The 21,937-nt window shown below is 40.3% G+C and overlaps 1 long non-coding RNA gene across 2 annotated transcripts; it reads right to left on the reverse strand.

The window, feature by feature from the left end:
- Positions 1-19,681: 19,681 nt before the first annotated feature.
- Positions 19,682-21,127, reverse strand: LOC147280160 (uncharacterized). Of its 2 annotated transcripts, XR_015123480.1 has the most exons (4): positions 20,736-21,127; positions 20,244-20,350; positions 19,873-20,068; positions 19,682-19,723 (listed from the first exon to the last, which is right to left on the reverse strand). It is a non-coding gene; the product is annotated as an uncharacterized LOC147280160 (long non-coding RNA). The 2 variants fall into 2 exon arrangements; XR_015123479.1 differs by lacking the exon at positions 19,682-19,723 and having other exon boundaries at positions 19,748-20,068.
- Between the last annotated feature and the right edge of the window lie 810 nt (positions 21,128-21,937).

The raw sequence follows: 21,937 nt of genomic DNA on the forward strand, positions 1-21,937 counted from the left end.
GACTTTTAAAATTAGTGGGCTTTCGTCTTTGACTTTTGGCCACGTTGAATAGGTCTCGAGTCCACGAGTTCGTAGAGACGTAGCACGCGTCGATCCGAGTTACGGTTTGAGAGATACGGGCAATTGAAACGAGGGGCAATTTTGTAAATTTATAGAAATGAGTTTTAAAAACCCAAAATGTGTCTCTCTCTCCTCAGATTTCTTTCCCCCCCCTCCCCCCGACTTCTCTCGGGCTCTCTGGAGCCTTCCTCCCCGTGCACACACACCCCCCCTCCGAGACACCATCGCCGGCCACTCCCGCCGACTTGGATTCCGGCGAGCAACCCCAGACGCTGACCACCCTCCCTCCCCCGAGCTCCCTCTCTCTCTCTCTCTCTCTCTCTCTCTCTCTCTCTCTCTCTCTCGCACCTCCCCTGCGCACACACACAGCTACCACTGGAAACCACGCCGTCGGCCACCTTCCACCGACCCAGACCCACCGGCGTGCTCCCCCGGCGTCGATCAACCACCCCGTCCTTCCACCAGTGCAATTTCTACTCAGAAAACCACCACAGGGCGCCGACCTCTCTCCTCATTTCCGGCCAATTTCTGACACCAATTCCCTCAATTCCAGGTGGGTTTTCTTTCCCTCATCTTGGACTTTATTTCCCCTATACTATTGTTGGTCAATTTTGAGTTATTAAGGAAGATTGAATTCAAGGGTTTGGAACCCATTTCGGGTCTACTTAGAATTTCGAAATTTTTTTTGTGTCTTGGGATAGCTTGGGATAAATTTTCACTCTAAGGAACGCTATTGGTCGTTTCAAATTGGAAATTTTGAGAAAGTTTGAGTTTGGGTGAAGTTTACAATTGAAGGCATCGTTTTGGGCAGCAACGGCAGTAGTTCCGACCACCCAGCCGTCAATCCAAGAGCTTAATGTCAAATTGAAACCCCAATTGAGTTCCTTGTTGATGTGGGGTAGGTAGAAGGTGTTGGGATTGATCGAATTTCCCGATACCTAAATAACTCTAGGGAGATTTATGGATCAAGTAGGCTTTACGCATGTTACCTTTAGGTTTATGGTTGGGTTATGGAGCATAAGCGACGTTGATTTTGAGCTAAGAAAGTTTTGGAGCGAGTATAAGCGTTAATGGGTTTAAGAGAAGAGGATTTCTAATCGTGGTGATGAGCGACAGTCGAGTGGGACACTTAGTTTTCACACACGCATGTTTATGGCTGAGCCGAGCCTAATTTCATGTTTATTTATGCATTTTTAGGCAGCACCTCGAGGCTTAAGGTGATCCAGCGAGGGATCGACGCTAACTTTTCACAGTGAGTGGACTTTTATTTGTGAAAGCATTTTATAAACCTTATGAATTTACTTATTTGATTATCTCGAGTTTTAATTGAGAATGAGTAAATCAGAGTGGACTTTCGGGTTTTCTAGTAAGAGTATAGAAATTTATTAATTTTATTAATCTTAATATCTTGAATCTGATTTGGGATTTGGTGAATAAATGTTGACATATGGATTTAAAGTTCTTTTGGGAAAGTACAATGACAATTTATTTTTGGAAGTGGAAATGTTGTGAATTGAAAATGCAAGTACTGATCGTACGAGCCTGCTCGTGCGGAGTGACCCCTCCGTACGGGATTGTGGCCAGGATGTGAGCCTGCTCGTGCGGAGCGACCCTCCGTACGAGATTGTGGCCAGGATACGAGCCTGCTCGTGCGGAGTGACCCATCCGTACGGGATTGTGGCCAGGATGTGAGCCTGCTCGTGCGGAGTGACGCCTCCGTACGGGATTGTGGCCAGGATGTGAGCCTGCTCGTGCGGAGCGACCCTCCGTACGAGATTGTGGCCAGGATACGAGCCTGCTCGTACGGAGTGACCCCTCCGTACGAGATTGTGGCCAGGATACGAGCCTGCTCGTGCGGAGTGACTCCTCCGTGCGAGATTGTGGCCAGGATTTGAGCCTGCCTGTGCACGGGATTGTGGCCAGGACAATGTTTACAGTACGGGTACAAGTGTAAGTATTTTGAGATATCAGTTTATAAGGATAATTTCAGTCCAGATTTGCTATTTCTCAGCTTGGAAGGTTTTATTGTTTTTTTTCCGTATATTGAGGTTTATTTGAGATGATTTTCGAAAATGGATTGCAAAATAGTTTTAAAGCTGGGGGATTTCAAAGGGCGAGTGTAAGGTCTTAAAGATTTTTATTGTATGACTTCTATAAGATAATCTAACTTTATGTTTCGTTTTCATAACTTGTCTACTCACTGAGTTATCTCACAATTTTCTTGTTTTGTCTTATATTGTTTCCCCCAGGCCGTAGCTTTGGTGGAGGTCGAGCCAATCACGTCAAGGGATAACGTCCATTTTCTTTACCCAGATCTTGTAGGCATCGTTTTCATTTTGGAAGTTCCTTTTTACTTTAACTGTAAAATTTGTCGTAGTAAAAGTAGTGGCTCTGAAAACCATACTGGAACCTTATGTTATTGTGGTATGTTTGGGTCTGAGACCCTTTTTGGTTGCGGTAGAGGTGGCTGAAGATTTTAGAAGTGCTTTTAACAGGTTCTGAAAATTTTGGGTTAGTCCATTTTCAGGGGAGGTTCTGCCGAATTTTCGGTAGGATTTTCCTTGATTTTGGATTCCCACAGGGCCTCTCCGGGTTTCAGGGCGAAATCCGGGGGCGGTCCTGTCATTTGGGGCTTGACCCAAAGTTGATTTTTAAAATAAATGGGCTTTCGATTGTGACTTTGGGTCCGTTGGAAAGGTTTCGAGCCCACGATTTCATAGACACGTAGCACGCGTTGATCCGAGTTACGGTTTGAGAGATATGGACGTTTGAAGCGAGGAGCAATTTCGTAAAATTGACAAATTAGGTTTAAAAATCAGATTTTTAAGAGGATCTCTCTCTCTCTCTCTAGAATATTCTACACACTCTCTCTCCCACTATTTCTTCTCTCTCCCCGCACTCTCTCTCCCTGTTTTCTCCTCCCCCGCAACCCGCCCCTGCACATCAACCAACGTCCACCACTCTTGCCGCCGACCACGACCAGCCAACCTAGCCTCACCGGCGTGTCCCTACCGCACCGACCACCATCTCTCAATCACCCCCTTGCAGCCCAGCCTTCACACACGAGCGAACAAGCCAGAAAATCCTCAACCGCCGCTCTTCTCTTCGCCCAGCCATCTTCAGCCACCTGAGGTCACCGGCGTGCCTCCCCTAACTTGAGCTAGAAAACTCGGAATCGAAATCCGTAAAATTCCCTGCGAAGCTAACATCCGTATCTTTCCAACCATATATGGCATGCTACCTGATTCGTTCTGGAGAATTACAGAATTGCTGTCGAAATTTGATGTTCAGATTTCAGGGTTTTGACTTCCTTGCAAGATAAGGACTCCTTGTGTGTCGACTTGGGCTAGGGTTTACAAACACACATGTGGGCTGCTGCAACCTTGTAAGCGTGATGGGCTTAAGTGACTTGCAAGTGGGCTGGCGCAAGGAAGCTTGGAATGGGCTTGCTCCCTTCTAGCTTGCGCATGGCTGCATGACTTGGGCTGAATGGGATGCACATAGGCCCTAGGGTTTTAGTGCATGGGCTACCACCTTGCATGGTGTGATGGACTTGGGCTGCTAGGTTTAGGCGCATGGCCTTGGTCCTTTGGGCTAGGGTTATGCGCATGGCCCATAGTGCATGGGCTGCATGTGTGGTCCATGTCATGTGATGATGTGGCACGGTTGACCATTGATTTTGACCTTTGACCTTTGACCAAAAGTCAACCTTGACAAAAAAGATTCCCCAAAAGATTCTGTCTGAGATTCTCCAAAGATTCCTTTCAGATTCCAGATCCTTCTAGCAGATTCCCTCAAGATTCTTTTTCCCATTTCTTCCATTTTTAGCTCAAAATAGCCTCATTTAGCTTCTTTCTCCATCATTGCTTCATTTAACCTAAAAACACAAAAACAAGACAACAGACACAAAAGTATCGAGTTCTAACACTCTAGGTTAGGGAGTTAGTATCATAAAATAACGTAAAATGAACACTCATCAGCTGACCCCTATGGGCTTGCATGTAGCTGATTTCCTCCCCTAATGGGCCTCCAATAAATCAGGAATTAAAATGAAATAAATCAGGTTATATCAAATCTGATTTTTAGAGCCCAATTAGGAAAGGAAAGCCTTGCAAGGTGCGGCCAGCCCTTTTCTTCTAGCAACCACGCCACTTCCTATGTGGTTTGGGCTGGGCTTCCATTTCTTCATGCTCTTGGACCCTCTCTTGATCTTGGGTTTCCCTTTAAACAGCACATATTCTTTTAAGCTCAAAATGGGCTGATTTGCATCCATTTAATTCCTATGGGCTTTCCACCTACAAAAGAGAAAAATACAAATAAATAACATAAAATATAGGGACTAAGTCCTAAATACATGAAGATAGAGGGCCTAAAATGTAAACATTTAAGGACCCAACACATGTTTTAGTATTATGTGTATATTTGATGTTCTTTTCATTCTAATAGTGTTCCATAACATATCTTGCAATTCTATGTCATTTGGCCTTGTTGATATGAATTTAGGTTGTGATTAGCATTACTAATGATTATATGCATAATAGAGTAGACTTGCATGACCTAAGTGAGCTTTTGAGCCCTGTTCTTCAATTCATGAGTGTTGCGCGCCACTCTGATTCTATCATTGTCATATAAGTCGTTGTTTTGATCTCATTGTCTTTCATTTGGTCATTTGCTTGGAATATGCATAATCTTGAATCAATGAGCTAGAACTCTTTTCTTGTGTACATAAAGCATGTGGTATATGCATAACTCTTGAGAAATGAATTTAGGCCCTGTTTGTGTACCCCATAGCCTGAAAGCCTACCCATTACATGTTTTATCCCTAGTTACCCATTTTGAGCCTTTTAAGCCATTTTCTTTGTAACCCCATACCAAACTCTAAGTTTGGGGGTGTTACACCCCTTTTACCCGTTTTACTCTTTTTATGGTATTGCAAGTTGTTTATATGTTGATTAAGGTGAAAAAGAAGTGAAAATGCATAGCTTATACAAAAATGTGTCAGAAAAGTATGTATGCCATGCCCAAAGAAAAGAAAGAGAAAAGAAATCAAAGGAAAGAGATGGGATGGTTTCAAAAGAAAAAGTGAGCAAAAAGAGTTCAAATTGAGCTATGAAGTGCAAAAGGCAAAGTGTACCTCAGAATGTTCTATTGATGCTTGCAATTCCATGAATTTAGCCCTTTGTGTTTCCGTTTCATTTCAATACCCTATCCTAGCCTAAGCCTTCATTATAACCCGATTAAAAGCCCTAGCTGATCTCAAGAGGTGTGTATTATACTTATGTGGAGTCTATTTAAGAAGGGAGCCTATGGTCATTGATTCTATTTCAAGCATTTGGATTCCTTTCATGAGATCAGTATTTCTTTCTAAAATGTGCCTTTATTTCATGTACATATGTGAGCTAATTGTTTTTGTTACATATTTCCTCTCACATATACTGTTGAGTGCACATATCAACCAAATTCTTGAGTGTTTATCATTGAGAGTATGCCATAGTGAGGATTGGAGTTGAATTTATTATGTATGTATTGATTTAGTCTTGTTTGTCTAATACTTGGATTTGTGTCAAGGATGGCCTATATGACAATAGAGGAGCGAGGTATGTTATTTGAAATATTATTAGAATTTGGAGAATACAATTTATATGCCTTGCTTTCCCATGTGATTAATGGTTGTGCGCATGAATTCAGTTGTTGGGATGTTAGAGTCAGTTTTGAGTCTTTTCTTCCCTTTATTTGCTCGAGGACTAGCAAAATCTAAGTTTGGGGGTGTGATGAGTGTGCATTTTGCATCACTTTAAGATACTAATTCCTTAACCTAGAGTGTTAGAACTCGATATTTTGTGTTTCTTGTCTTTTTTTTGTGTTTTCAGGTCAAATGAAGCAGAAATGAGAAAAATAAGTAAATGGAGCCATTTTGGGACATTTCCTGGTCAAACCGAGAAAACGAGTGAAATCCTGGCCAAACCAAGAAAAGTGCAGAAATCCTAGTCGAATGAGGATTCCTAGTCACACTAGGAAACATCAAGTTCAGAACCATCATTGCGGAGCCAGAAATGTGAAATCCTGATTCGAACAGGAAATCCTGGTTGAACTAGGAAACCTAACCCAACTAGGGAAATGAGTCCTAATGACACTAGGAGACCCTAGGGGCAATATGGTCATTACGAGAAGTCGAAATGGATAAGGAATCTCTCATTTTCAAGGAATCCTAGTTGCACCAGGAAATGTTGGTCAAAGTCAAGGTTCCAGAAGCTTCCAGAAGGTGGTGGACATCCATGGAAATGAATGGATGGAAGAAATGAATTTGAATTCAAATGGAAATGAGGGGCAAAATGGGAAGTCAAAAGTCAAGGGCCCATGTGCCGAAGGGATGCCGAACCTAAGATGGGCCATGCATGCACATGCATGGGCCCAAACCCTAGCAGCCCAAAGTCCATGCGTAAGGAGCAAGATGGCAGCCCATGCATGCGCATGCATGCCATGCAAACCCTAGCAGCCAAGGAGCCCATGCGCAAGCCCATGATGCAAGCCCAGGGTGGAAGCCCATGGAGTGAAACCCTAGCCCATCTTGTGCAAGCCACTTCAGCCCAACACATGTGAGCCCAAAGCACATCAAGGTCCAAGACCAGCAGCCCATGCGCAAGGAGGGAGGCCTAGCTGACTTGCATGCGCCACTTAAGCCCAAGAGGACAAGCCCTTGCCGCAAGCCCATAGCTAGAAACCCTAGCTGATGCCGCAAGCCACAAGGAGAAGAAACCCTAGCAGCCGCATGTCACCTCTTCCTTGCCTCTCAAGGATTGCACCTCTATATATACCCCCTTAATTCAGAACCCTAGGGACCTCACTTCACACTTTTTGCACCAGCCGAATTCTCCTAGTTCCTAGTTTATTTTTCTGTTTTAGGTTTTAGTTTTCAGAAAATAAAAGTGAGAGAGGGAGCCGAATTCGGAGGGACATAGAGAGAAGGTGGCGTGACAAGTGAGAGGGATAAGGAACCAGCCCCTTGCCGCAAGCCCTAGCTCACCATAGTCGTGAGCCAATTGCTTGCTAGGTGTCTCCTTCTTCTTCCCTCCTTGCCGCAGCCACCCTTGTGTTTGCATCGCTGATTTTGTTTTCTTTTTCCTTCTAGAATTCTGATTTTATGTTGGTTTATGTTTCTAAATTTATCTAGTTTATAATTCTGAATTTATTTAATTGAGTTGCTGAATTTAATTAGTTTAAAGCTTTGGTTTTCTTCAATGCATGTTTCAGATTCTAGTTAGTTTATATTCTTCAATCTAGTTTAGTTGTGGTTATGATTTCAATTTGTGCATGCATTTAATTTCGTTAGCTTTGTGTTTCTGATTTTATTGTTAAGCATGAATTGGGATTTCATTATTGTTGGTTGCTATTTTTATTTATTTAATTTAAGTATGTAGGTTAGTTATTCTATCTTGCATGTTAGTCGTAGGTTGATTAATGGATTTGCATGTTCTAACAAATCGTTTATCCGTCTCTTGGTCTGTTAGTTTGATGTTTGCATGTATTAAATTTCCACTATCTATTAGAACCCGTCACTAGTTGTTTGCATCCTTTGACTGGCCACCTTAGGGTAATTGCATCTAGTTTATTTGTTAGGTTTAGCTGTGAAATAGTCAAAGACACTAAACCACAAGTAACAAGGGAATAAGGGATTATTCTTGGTAGTGGGGTTGGGCGACCTCTATGAGGAAATAGTCAAAGCTTATATGTTGTGCATGTTTGACGTTCTCATAAAACTTAATGACTCCTGCATGGATAACAGCTGCCTTAGCTTGAACTAGGGAACATATAGGTTAACTGGCTAAGAAAGGCCCAAGAAGCTCTTAGTTTATGCATTAGGAGAACAATTGCGAGAAAGTAACTAGCCAAACCTTTTTAGCAGTCAAACTTTAATATGTTGTGTTCAAATTAACTGTCATTAGCCTTTTATGGTTATTGCATGCTTATCTGATTTGAAACCGAAAATTAACATTGCAAGATAGAATAAAGGGTGTGTGCGTGTGGTGATGTGTGCGTGTGTTTCCATCTTCCAAAACCCCCCATTTAGTTAGTCTAGTGATTAATTACATTGATTTGTCTTTTATTAACCATTCCCTGTGGGATCAACCTCGTGCTTGTACGCTTTGCTACTGATGCGATTCGTGCACTTGCGAGTATACTTGGAATGAGATAATTGCTTATTTTGTTCTAAGAAAACACATTCAACATGTATGTGGTGTGTGGTGTGTGTGAGTTTAACAATCTACAAACCCCCTGCCGTGTGTGTGTGTTTGGTGATTCTAATTGGTAAGTTGAATTGGTTTGATGTGTATTTACCTATTCCTCTTGGGATCAACCTTGTACTTATATGCTATGCTTACATGAGCGATTCGTATACTTGCGAGCTACAACTTGGTATTCGTTTCTAAATTCCAAGTAAAACAAGTTGTACAAAAAGGAGCAACAAAAACTATGGGCAAATGACAACAAAAACGTCATTTCGGTGCATAATTGGTCCAATTTTGTCCAAATTGCACCAAATTGTTCATAGTTGGCAAGAAAACCGTGGGGATGCACTTTCTCATGTTAGAGATTAGCGTTCTAGACCTATTGAACCGCATTTCGTGTTAACCACACACGAAAACATCATTTCGGTGCATGGTTTGTTCAATTTTGTCCAAATTGCAACAAATTGTTCCTAATTGGCAAGAAAACCATAAGGATGCACTTTCTCATGTTATGGATTAGTGTTGTAGACCTATTAAACCACATTTGGTTTTAAGAATGCACGAAAATGTCATTTTGTTGCATTCTTGGTCTAATTTTGCCCAAATTGCACCAAATCGCTCCCGGTTGGCATGAAAACCATGGGGATGCACTTTCTCATGTTAGGGATTAGCGTTCTACACCTATTGAACCATATATGGTGTTAAGAACGCACAAAAACTTCATTTCAGTGCATACTTGGTCTAACGTCATCCAAAGTGTAGCTTAACGTGATTGGTTGGCAAGAAAGAAATGTGGAAACACTTTCTCCAAAATTTGGTTTTAAGAACGGACAAAAACGTCATTTCGGTGCATTCTTAGTTTAATTTCGTCCAAATTGCATCAAATTATTCTCGGTTGGCAACAAACCATGGAAATGCACTTTCTCATGTTAAGATTAGCGTTCTAGATCTACTGAACTACATATGGTGTTAAGAACGCATGAAAACATCATTTCAGTGCATACTCGATCCAATTTCATCCAAATTGCACAAAATCGTTCCCGGTTGGCAAGAAAACCATGGGGATGCACTTTCCCATGTTAGGATTAGCGTTCTAGACTTATTGAACCACATTTGAAGTTAAGAACACACGAAAACTACATTTCAGTGCATAGTTGGTCTAATTTCATCCAAATTGCACCAAAACGTGACTGGTTGGTAAAAAAGTCATGCGGAAACACTTTCTCATGTTAGAATTAGCGTTCTAGACCTACTGAATCACATTTGGTTTTAAGAACGCATGAAAACGTCATTTTTTTGCATACTTGGTCTAATTTCTTCCAAATTACACTAAATTGTTCCCGATTGACAAGAAACCAATAAGGTTGCACTTTCTCAGGTTAAAATTAGCATTCTAAATCCATTGAACCACATATGGTCTTAAGAACGCACGAAAACATCATTTTGGTGCATACTTGGTACAATTTCGTCCAAATTGCACTAAATTGTTCCCGATTGACAAGAAAACCATGCAGATGCACTTTTTCATGTTAGGATTAGCGTTCTAAACCTATTGAATGACATTTTAAGTTAAGAACAAACAAAAGTTTCATTTTTGTGCATACTTGGTCTAATTTCGTCCAAATTGCACCAAATCGTGATCGGTTGGCAAAAAAGGCATGTGGAAACACTGTCTCATGTTTGGATTATCTTTTTAGACCTATTGAACCACATTTGGTTTTAAGAACACAAGAAAACATCATTTGGTCGCGTACTTGATCCAATTTCATCCAAATTGCGCCAAATCGTTCCCAGTTGGCAAGAAAGCCACGCGAATGCACTTTCTCGTGTTAGGGATTGTTGAATGTTTTCTTAGAACAAAATAAACATCTATTTCATTCCAAGTATACTCGCAAGTGCACGAATCGCATCAGTAGCAAAGCGTACAAGCACGAGGTCTATCCCATAGGGAATGGTTAATACACAACAATTCAATTCAATTAATCAATAGAATAACTAAATGGGGGGTTTTGGAAGATGGAAACACACGCACACATCACCACACGCACACACCCTTTATTCTATCTTGAAATGTTAAGTTTTCAGTTTCAAATCAGATAAGCATGCAATAACCATCCAAGGCTAATGACAATTAATTTGAACACAACATATTAAAGTTTGACTGCTAGAAAGGTTTGCCTAGTTACTTTCTCGCAATTGTTCTCCTAATGCATAAACTAAGAGCTTCTTGGGCCTTCCTTAGCCAGTTAACCTACATGTTCCCTAGTTCAAGCTAAGGCAGCTGTTACCCATGCAGGAGTCCTTAAGTTTTATAAGAACGTCAAACATGCACAACATAAAAGCTTTGACTACTTCCTTATAGAGGTCGCCCAACCCCACTACCAAGAATAATCCCTTATTCCCTTGTTACTTGTGGTTTAGTGTCTTTGACTATTTCACAGCTAAACCTAACAATTAAACTAGATGCAATTACCCTAAGGTGGCCAGTCAAAGGATGCAAACAACTAGTGACGGGTTCTAATAGATAGTGGAAATTTAATACGTGCAAACATCAAACTAACAGACCAAGAGACGGATAAACGATTTGTTAAAGCATGCAAATCCAATAATCAACCTACAACTAACGTGCAAGATAGAATAAATAAACCTACATAATTAAAATAGAAAAGAAAATCTGAATAACATAAATAAATTTCCAATCCATGTTGGAAAGCAAACTAATTAAACAAAACAATTAAAAACTAGAATTCCAAAAGAAAAACAAAGAGAACATCCTTAAAGAGTGGCAGCGGCGGCGGCACAAGGTGGCAGCGGCTCGACTCCTTCCTCCTCCTTCGGTTCAGCAGAAAAATAAAGAAAGAGAGATGATGGTGGCTGCGGCAAGGGAAGAGAAATAATGGGGGCTGCTAGGGTTCCTAGGCTACGTGAGAAAAGAAAGAGAGAGAAAGGAGGGTAGGGTGTGCGGCAAGAAGAGAGAGAGACTAGGCTAGGGTTTCTGAAATTTCAGAGAGGAGATCCCCCTCCTTGAGTTATAAAGATGTATTTATAGAGGAGAGTGGGGCTGAGATTTCTCTTTCTCTTCAATGTGGGATAAGTGCATTCCTTGCACACCAAGACTTATAATTTTCGGCCAAACATGTGCCTTGGGCTGATTTGGGCTTTTTTTGGGCGTAACTCCATTTTCAGCTCGCGGAACTGCTGCGCTACCTCCACTAAAATGACCATATCTTGAGCTACAAAACTCAGAATCGAAATCCGTAAAATTCCCTGCGAAGCTAACATCCGTATCTTTCCAACCATATATGGTATGCTACCTGATTCGTTCTGGAGAATTACAGAATTGCTGTCGAAATTGGTGCTCTATTTTCCAGGGTTTTGACTTCTTTTTCAGCTAGGTTTCCTTGGGCTTTCTCTTTGTAGGCGTGATGGGCTAGGGTTTCCTTTAAAAGAACATGGGCTGGCTGCAACAAGCAAGTGGCGTGATGGGCTTTAGGGATGCATGGCTGTATGACTTGGGCTGAATGGGCTACAAGCATGCAAATAATGTTTTGGGCTGCCACCTCACCATTCTTGTGGATTTCGACTTCACCTAGGCCCAAAGCCCAATTGACTTCATGACATGATATGGTTGACCCTTGACCATTGACTTTGACTTCCAATTTTACCCCTCCCTCCTTCTTGGATTCGAATTCATTTCTTTCCTCCATTTGATTCCATGGATGTCCACCACCTTCTAGAAGCTTCTGGAACCTTGACTTGAATGAGTTGACTTTGACCAACCTTTTCTAGTCCAACTAGGATTTCTTGTAGATGAAAGATTCCTTATCTATTTTGACTTCTCGTAATGACCATATTGCCCCTGGAGTCTCCTAGTGTCATTAGGACTCCTTCCCCTAGTAGGGTTAGGTTTCCTAGTTCAACCAGGAATTCATGTTCCAATCAGGATTTCTCATTTCTGGCTCGACAATGATGGTTCTGGACTTGATGTTTCCTAGTGTGACTAGGAATCTTCATTTGACTAGGATTTCAGTTCTTTTCCTGGTTCGACCAGGAATTGACCCATTTTCCTAGTTTAACCAGGAAATGTCCCAAAACGGCTCCATTTGCTCATATTTCCTATTTATGCTTCATTTGACCTAAAAACACAAAAACAAGACAACAAACACAAAATGATCGAGTTCTAACACTCTAGGTTAGGGAGTTAGTATCATAAAATAGCGTAAAATGAACACTCATCAGGGATTAGCGTTCTAGACCTATTGAACCATTTATGGTGTTAAGAACGCACAAAAACTTCATTTTAGTGCATACTTGGTCTAATTTCGTCCAAATTGCATCAAATCGTGATCGGTTGGGAAGAAAGACATGCGGAAACACTTTCTTTTGTTTGGATTAGCTTTCTAGACCTATTGAACCACATTTGGTTTTAAGTACGCAGGAATACGACATTTCATTGCATACTTGGTCCAATTTCATCCAAATTGCGCCAAATCGTTCTCGGTTGGCAAGAAAACTATGGGGATGCACTTTCTCATGTTAGGATTAGCGTTCTAGACCTATTGAACAACATTTCAAGTTAAGAACGCATGGAAACTACATTTCGGTGCATGCTTGGTCTAATTTCATCCAAATTGCACCAAAACGTTCCCGGTTGGCAAGAAAGACATGGGGAAACACTTTCTCATGTTAGGATAAGCGTTCTAGACATATTGAATCACATTTAGTTTTAAGAACGCACGAAAATGTCATTTCGTTGCATATTTCACTACTACAAAAATCATCAAAGATGACACTGAAACCGTGTCATCTAATTCATTTTATGACACATATGAAATGAGTCATCTATGTGGGTGTCATTAAAAGTCTATAAACATGACACGCAAAAAGTGTCATTAAAAGTCTTCGATGACACAATTTATGTGTCATTAAATCTTATAAATGTGTCATTAAATCTAAAATATGACAAATAAAAAGAGTTATTAAAACCCAAAAAAGAGTCATTTTATAGCAAAGATGACAGCTAAAATGAGTCATTGAAACTTTAAAATTATCCAAAAAAAAATTAAAATAACATCCTTCGAATACACACCACAAAAAGGTATTACTAGCCAAAACTTATATATTAGTGACCACAATACTATGAATAGGAATACAAAACCAATTTCGAATTTACTAAATAAACAAATTACAATTAAACAAGTAATTTGTTGTTAAAAAAATAAATAAACAAAATATTACTAAAGCCTGGCTGATGGTACAAGTCACTGCAATCACCCTAGCTAAGGTCACACTGCAATCACCCTAGCCAACAACAGAGTACCTGTGCCCAAGCAACAAACAAAAATTAAACATATGATGAGTGTGCATTTTGCATCACTTTACGATACTAATTCCTTAACCTAGAGTGTTAGAACTCGATATTTTGTGTTTCTTGTCATGTTTTTGTATTTTCAGGTCAAATGAAGCAGAAATGAGAAAAAGACGCAAATGGAGCCATTTTGGGACATTTCCTGGTCAAACCAGGAAAACGAGTGAAATCTTGGTCAAACCAGGAAAAGTGCAGAAATCCTAGTCGAATGAGGATTCCTAGTCACACTAGGAAACATCAAGTCCAGAACTGATGAGTGTGCATTTTGCATCACTTTATGATACTAATTCCTTAACCTAGAGTGTTAGAACTCGCTATTTTGTGTTTCTTGTCTTGTTTTTGTGTTTTCAGGTCAAATGAAGCAGAAATGAGAAAAAGAAGCAAATGGAGCCATTTTGGGACATTTCCTGGCCAAACCAGGAAAACGAGTGAAATCCTGGTCAAACCAGGAAAAGTGCAGAAATCCTAGTCAAATGAGGATTCCTAGTCACACTAGGAAACATCAAGTCCAGAACCATCATTGCGGAGCCAGAAATGTGAAATCCTGATTCAAACAGGAAATCCTGGTTGAACTAGGAAACCTAACCCAACTAGGGAAAGGAGTCCTAGTGACACTAGGAGACCCCAGGGGCAATATGGTCATTACGAGAAGTCGAAATGGATAAGGAATCTCTCATTTTCAAGAAATCCTAGTTGCACCAGGAAATGTTTTTCAAGGTTCCAGAAGCGTCCAGAAGGTGGTGGACATCCATGGAAATGAATGGAGGGAAGAAATGAATTTGAATTCAAATGGAAATGAGGGGCAAAATGGGAAGTCAAAAGTGGAGGGCCCATGGGCCCTAGGGATGCCGAACCAAGTGGGCCATGCATGCACATGCATGGGCCCAAACCCTAGCAGCCCAAAAGCCACACGCAAGGAGGAAGATGGCAGCCCATGCATGCGCATGCATGCCATGCAAACCCTAGCAAGACAAGGGGCCATGCGCAGGCCCAAGGTGACAAGCCCAAGGTGGAAGCCCATGGAGTGAAACCCTAGCCCATCTTGTGCAAGCTACTGAAGCCCAACATGCAAGCCCAAAGGGACCAGCCCATGCACCAAGGAGGGACCCTAGCTAGGCTAGGCGTGAGCCACTTAAGCCCAAAGGGGGAAGCCCATGCCGCAAGGCCCTAGTCAGCTAACCCTAGCTAAAGCCGCAAGGCACTAGGAGAAGGAAAACCCTATGCAGCCGCAAGTCTCTTCCTTGCCTCTCAAGGAAGTCTTCTCCTATTTAAACCTCCTCATTCAGACTTTTAGAGACACTTTTTATTCCTCCTAGGTTCAGCCGAATTCTCTCTTCTCTCTCTTAGTTTTATTTTGCTGATTTAGGTTTTTAGCTTCAGACTTTCATTCTTGTAAGGTGAGCCGAATTCAGAGAGAGGTTTAGGAAGAGGGTGGCGTGACATTGAGAGGGAAGGATCACCCGCAGCCACAAGCCCAAGCTCACCTTGCCGTGAGCCAATTGCTTGTGCTAGGTGCCTCCTCCTTCCTCCCTCCTTGCCGCAGCCCCCATTTGTTGCACCTCTGATTTTTGTTTTCCTTTTCCTTTTAGTTTCTATTGTTATTGTTGGATCATGTTACTGATTTTATTAAATTAATTTGCTGGTTTAATTCAGTTGTCTTTTTATTTATTTTATAGCTTTGGTTCTGATTTTAGTTAGTTGTTATTTAATCTTTGCAATCTGATTTTTATTTAGTTATCTCTTTATTGCTTTTAATTCATGTTGCTGATTTCCTTTTGTTTACGCTTTTAGTTTCTTTAATTTCGCGTTCCTGATTCCATTTAGTTTATGCACTTTAAATTAATTGTTTAGTTTATGTTTCTAAGTTTGTTCAGTTTGCGTTTCTGATTTCCGTTAACAATCATGAATTGGGATTTTATTTATTTGTTAGTTTCTGTTTTCTTTTATTTATTAGTTTTAATTATGTAGGTTAGTTATTCTATCTTGCATGTTAGTCGTAGGTCGATTAATGGATTTGCATGTTCTAACAAATCGTTTATCCGTCTCTTGGTCTGTTAGTTTGATGTTTGCGCATATTAAATTTCCACTATCTATTAAAACCCCCGTCACTAGTTGTTTGCATCCTTTGAATGGCCACCTTAGGGTAATTGCATCTAGTTTATCCGTTAGGTTTAGCTGTGAAATAGTCAAAGACACTAAACCACAAGTAACAAGGGAATAAGGGATTATTCTTGGTAGTGGGGTTGGGCGACCTCTATAAGGAAATAGTCAAAGCTTATATGTTGTGCATGTTTGACGTTCTCATAAAACTTAATGACTCCTGCATGGGTAACAGCTGCCCTAGCTTGAACTAGGGAACATGTAGGTTAACTAGCTAAGGAAGGCCCAAGAAGCTCTTAGTTTATGCATTAGGAGAACAATGGCGAGAAAGTAACTAGCCAAACCTTTTTAGCTGTCAAACTTTAATATGTTGTGTTCAAATTAACTGTCATTAGCCTTGGATGGTTATTGCATGCTTATCTGATTTGAAACTGAAAATTAACATTGCAAGATAGAATAAAGTGTGTGTGTGTGTGTGGTGATGTGTGCGTGTGTTCCATCCTTTCAAAACCCCCCATTTAGTTATTCTAGTGATTAATTGCATTGATTTATTGTATATTAACCATTCCCTGTGGGATCGACCTCGTGCTTGTACGCTTTGCTACTGATGCGATTCGTGCACTTGCGAGTAAACTTAGAATGAGGTATTTGTTTATTTTATTCTAAGAAAACACATCAACAAGAACCATCATTGCGGAGCCAGAAATATGAAATCCTGATTCGAACAGGAAATCCTGGTTGAACTAGGAAACCTAACCCAACTAGGGAAAGGAGTCCTAATGACACTAGGAGACCCCAGGGGCAATATGGTCATTACGAGAAGTCGAAACGGATAAGGAATCCTTCATTTTCAAGGAATCCTAGTTGCACCAGGAAATGTTGGTCACAGTCAACTCTACAAAGACAAGGTTCCAGAAGCTTCTAGAAGGTGGTGGACATCCATGGAAATGAATGGAGGGAAGAAATGAATTTGAATTCAAATGGAAATGAGGGGCAAAATGGGAAGTCAAAAGTCGAGGGCCCATGGGCCTAAGGGATGCCGAACCTAGATGGGCCATGCATGCACATGCATGGGTCCAAACCCTAGCAGCCCAAAGTCCATGCGTAAGGAGCAAGATGGCAGCCCATACATGCACATGCATGCCATGCAAACCCTAGCAGCCAAGGAGCCCATGCGCAAACCCAAGATGCAAGCCCAAGGTGGAAGCCCATGGAGTGAAACCCTAGCCCATCTTGTGCAAGCCACTTCAGCCCAACATGCAAGCCCAAAGCCCAAGACCAGCAGCCCATGCGCAAGGAAGGAACCCTAGCTAGGCTAGGCGTGAATCACTTAAGCCCAAGGAGCAGCCCATGCCGCAAGGCCTGATTCACCCTAACCCTAGCTGCTGCCGCAAGTTACCTTTTCCTTGCCTCTCAAGGATTGCACCTCTATATATATCCTCTAAATTCAGAACCCAAGAATCCTCTGACCTCTGACCTCCTGCTAGTTTTATTTTCAGTTTTAGGTTTTTATTTTCAGAAGCTAGAGAGAGTGAGAGAGAGCCGAATTCAGAGAGACTTAGAGAGAGAGGGTGGCGTGACAAGTGAGAGAGAGAAGGAATCAGCCTTGCCGCAAGCCCTAGCTCACCTTGCCGTGAGTTCCTCCTGCTTGCTAGGTGCCTCCTTCTTCCTCTCTCCTTGCCGCAGCCCCCATGTGTTTGCATCTCTGATTTTTGTTTTCTTTTTCCTTCTAGAATTCTGATTTTATGTTGGTTTATGTTTCTAAATTTATCTAGTTTATATTTCTGAATTTATTTAATTGAGTTGCTGAATTTAATTAGTTTAAAGCTTTGGTTTTCTTCAATGCATGTTTCAGATTTTAGTTAGTTTATAATTTTCAATCTAGTTTAGTTGTGGTTCTGACTTCAATTCGTGCATGCATTTAATTCCGTCAACTTTGTGTTTCTGATTTTATTGTTAAGCATGAATTGGGATTTCATTATTTATTGTTGCTGTTTTTATTTATTTAAATTAAGTATGTAGGTTAGTTATTCTATCTTGCATGTTAGTCGTAGGTCGATTAATGGATTTGCATGTTCTAACAAATTGTTTATCCGTCTCTTGGTCTGTTAGTTTGATGTTTACATGTATTAAATTTCCACTATCTATTAGAACCCGTCACTAGTTGTTTGTATCCTTTGACTGGCCACCTTAGGGTAATTGCATCTAGTTTATTTGTTAGGTTTAGCTGTGAAATAGTCAAAGACACTAAACCACAAGTAACAAGGGAATAAGGGATTATTCTTGGTAGTGGGGTTGGGCGACCTCTATAAGGAAATAGTCAAAGCTTATATGTTGTGCATGTTTGACGTTCTCATAAAACTTAATGACTCATGCATGGGTAACAGCTGCCTTAGCTTGAACTAGGGAACATGTAGGTTAACTGGCTAAGGAAGGCCCAAGAAGCTCTTAGTTTATGCATTAGGAGAACAATTGCGAGAAAGTAACTAGCCAAACCTTTTTAGCAGTCAAACTTTAATATGTTGTGTTCAAATTAACTGTCATTAGCCTTGAATGGTTATTGCATGCTTATCTGATTTGAAACCGAAAACTTAACATTGCAAGATAGAATAAAGGGTGTGTGCGTGTGGTGATGTGTGCGTGTGTTTCCATCTTCCAAAACCCCCCCCCCCATTTAGTTATTCTAGTGATTAATTACATTGATTTGTTGTTTATTAACCATTCCATGTGGGATCGACCTCGTGCTTGTACGCTTTGCTACTGATGCGATTTGTGCAGTTGCGAGTATACTTGGAATGAGATAATTGCTTATTTTGTTCTAAGAAAACATTCAACAACATAACACAACTTTAAGTACTTAAAAAAAAAAAAAAGCAAACATCAGTGAAAATCAAGCAACCTAAGACAACTGACACCAACAAACCATATAACCAATAAAAAGAAATACATATAGCTAGAAGAAAAGGGTTGTAAAACTTTGGAAAAACCTTTAGAGTCCAGACTGTGCAATTTACTTAGTCACGTATGTAGACAGCCCTACCTAGACAATCATCAAGATACAACTAAGTTAAGAAATATACCAAAAAAACAAAATTTTAAACAGTCATAAAAATTGGACCTCCAAAGACAGATTTCTTTACCTACAAAGACATAAGACTTGTTCAATGGAAACCTTGTTCAATGAAAACCAAAATCTAAGAATGGAAGACTTGTCTCATCCCCAGTTTTAAATTCATAAATTTAGATAGTAAAAAATAAAAAGAACCACTCTTGAGAATTGATAATAGGTACTTGCAAACCTACATACCATTTGAACGACATAGCAACAAGTAAAAGAAAGACCTCAAAAAAGATATAGGGAAGGAAATTAATGAAGTAAGAGTTACCTTGTTTGATGCATGCCTTGTTTCCAAGACCAATCATGTTAGTAAGAATAACTGCTCCTCTATTAAGCTTTTTGTAGTAGCTAGTGCATATCAGAACTTAGCTAAATCAAATTGCAAAACCACATATAACATATGTATATAAACAATGCAATCAGATATTAAAAGAACATTATTATATATATATATATATGCTAATCATCAGTCATGTATGTCATTCAGTACGAAGTTGTGGGGTTAGAGGGTGAGTTAAAGTGTTAAACTAACCTGGATGACATGGTTTCTAAAATCAACTTTTTCTCTTTCTTTTCTGGTTCTGTATTCATCCACATAGAGTGTGCTAATGAGGTAAGCTGTCCAGCTTCCCAACAAGCCATAGAAGAGCTAAAAAAAGTGTGCCTGAGAGCATCCCCAGCTGTGAGAATGAGTATGGCAGAGTAAGCAAAACTTGAGCCACTTGATCACACACATTCAAACCATTAGAACCCACCAAAAAACAAACACATAATGAACAAAACAAAGATGACCCATTTCAAATTACTGTCTTCACCACCTTCTCTGTTGCCATCATTCACTCACTTGCACTATAGTGAGTTAAGAAACAGACCAAAAAGGAAAGAATTTAAATACAAAGTCATAAAAATTGGATACGCAAAGTCATATTTTTTTACCTACAAAGACAGAATAAATTCTAAATACAAAGTTATAAAATGTTTGATGCATAATGACTGACCCTCAAGAGCCCATGTTGTAGAGGTACGAGTATCATGTTTAAAAATTTTAGATTAATATATACTAGGAATCTGATAGTTTTAGACAAATAATTAGGAACTTGGGAAACATATCAAAATCTGAAACTTCAGGTCTATAATTTGCAGCGGAATTATGTGTGGCAGGGTTGCAATCATAGCCATGAGGATGCACACCGCCTGCAAAGTTTTAACCTTAGATTATATTAGCTTTAGAACAGAAGCTGAAATCAAATAAACTAATTCTCTTGATATAGGATTCATTCAGCTAAAACTAACAATAGCCAATAATTTAAGAAAGTTGATTAGGGATTGCAAATTAATTAGAAAACAGAGACAATGGCAGAAGACTAACCACCACAATGATGGAAGGCACCAAAGATAAACTGATTCCCAACTTAGAAGAGATATCCATAGAGTACTGCTTCTTCTCAATAATACAGCAGATAAGCACGAAGATTACTACATAAGGCAGAAATTTATAAACTCTAATTAGAGGGGATAAGTAGATTTATAAGAAAAAAAAAATCAAATTAACCTAGATTATGAGAAAATCAAATATTGAAAAACCCAATATCAGATTCACCAAGACATGCAGAAATACTAATCACCCCCAACCCAATATCAAATTCATGGAGAACATAAATAGATATTTTATGAACAATGACTGATAGTGAATTGAGAGAGAAAACTTAAACCAATTATCCACACACATATCAAAACCATACATCACGACAAAGCTCGCAGTAGTTGTGGGTTCGGATTTAGGGTTTTTCATTCCTTTAAATTTCAGATCAATCCTGGTACACAGAGATGTAGAGAAAAAAGATGGGACCAAGATTGATACCTGGGTTGAGGCCAACAGCTGCCGGAGTCGCTGTAAACTCGCCGGAAAAGCCACGAGCTTTTTTGTTTCGATGCACCGCCGTGCGTCGTCTTCGGAACAAAAGAAATGTATTAGGAGGTTCAGGGCACCGAGGAGAGAAGGTTGGTGGTGGCGCGACACCTTGCCGTCGCCGAAAACGGTGGATCGCTGGAAAGGGGTTTGACGCTGTTTGGGTTCGAATCGGGTCCTTGGCTGGGTGGTCGAGGAGACGAAGACCAGAGGGAGAAGGGGAGGAGGAGGCAAGCAGCCTGGTGCCGGTCCCGTCGCCAGCCGCCGCAGAAATGTTGCAGATTGAAGAGAGAACTCGGGGAGAGAGAGAGAAGAGAGAGATAGGGGGTTGCGGGGGAAAGTGAAAAAATATTTCACTTTTTCAAGTGAAATATGTTTGAAGTGTGGAATGAAGTGTCATAAAAAGGGTTTAATGACTTATTAAAAAAGATGAGTCATTATATCCAAATATTGGGTGTCATCTATGACACTTTCTGTAGTAGTGTTAGGTCTATTTCGCTGAAATTGCACCAAATTATTCCGGTTGGCAAGAAAAGTATGGGGATGTGTTGCTCCTTTTTGTACAACTTGTTTTACTTAGAATTTAGAAACGAATACCAAGTTGTAGCTCGCAAGTATACGAATCGCTCATGTAAGCATAGCGTATAAGTACGAGGTCAATCCCACGAGGAATAGATAAATATACATCAAACCAATTCAACTTACCAATTAGAATCACCAAACACACACACACGACAGGGGGTTTGTAAATTGTGAAACTCACGCACACCACATACACACACACAAATGCAATGCTAAGAATTCAGAATCCACACCAATTGATGGAAATACAACCAAGTGTTGTATGTTTTCCTAGAGCAAATTAAATAACTTTTTCTGAGCTCTAGGTTAACTCGCAAGTGCACGAATCGCGGAGTAGCAAAGCTTACAAATACGAGGTCGATCCCACAGGGAATTGTACTAGTGTTATGATCACTAACTTAATTAAATTCGATTAAATCAACTCTAACTCACACACGCAAATGGGGAGTTTTGATTGGTTTTTGAGACTAGACAAACTAACAGATAAATGACAAAACTTAAAAAGAACAACTAAATGAATTTGGATAAAACAATAATAAAGAAACACTAGGGGTCAGAATCCACCACTAGCA

This window comes from Dryas octopetala, chromosome 7 (genome assembly GCF_963921425.1).
Source record: "Dryas octopetala chromosome 7, drDryOcto1.1, whole genome shotgun sequence".
Lineage (NCBI taxonomy): Eukaryota > Viridiplantae > Streptophyta > Magnoliopsida > Rosales > Rosaceae > Dryas > Dryas octopetala.